The following is a 497-nucleotide window of genomic DNA, read 5'->3' on the forward strand; positions in this document are numbered from 1 at the left end:
GAGCCGCTTCCGAGGAGGCTGAGAGGGCTGCCGGAGCGGCCCCTGCCCTCAGCCAGTCCTGCCGGCCCAGGGGGCCTCTCAGCCTGCCAAGCGGCGGCTGGGTTTGTGCCCTGCTCCCCCACCCTTGAGGTGAAGTGGCGTTCCCTCGTAGCGTGGGCTGAGATGACTAAGGCTCGGCCTCCCCGCACCCTGGAAAGGGACGTGCACTTACGCTGTCATTGTAAAGGATGCAAGGAAGTAATTTAGCTTTCATCTTGGAAATGGTGTGGTTAAGTGAGTAAGACTTGAAACACCACTCTGTCTAGGATGTCCGGATGTGTTGGCATGAACTTCCTAGCTGCTTTCCTGACTCGTAGTGAAGCCTAGGGATATCTGCTGGAAAACAAACCTCACAATGGGTGTCTGCAGATTGTCACCACTAGCTTTGGGTACTGTAGTGACCTTTAGCTCTGGAAAAAAACATGGGTGTTTAAAAAGTTCACCACGGCTTCAAAATG

Source organism: Aptenodytes forsteri, unplaced genomic scaffold, assembly GCF_000699145.1.
Source record: "Aptenodytes forsteri isolate BGI_AS27 unplaced genomic scaffold, ASM69914v1 Scaffold523, whole genome shotgun sequence".
NCBI lineage: Eukaryota > Metazoa > Chordata > Aves > Sphenisciformes > Spheniscidae > Aptenodytes > Aptenodytes forsteri.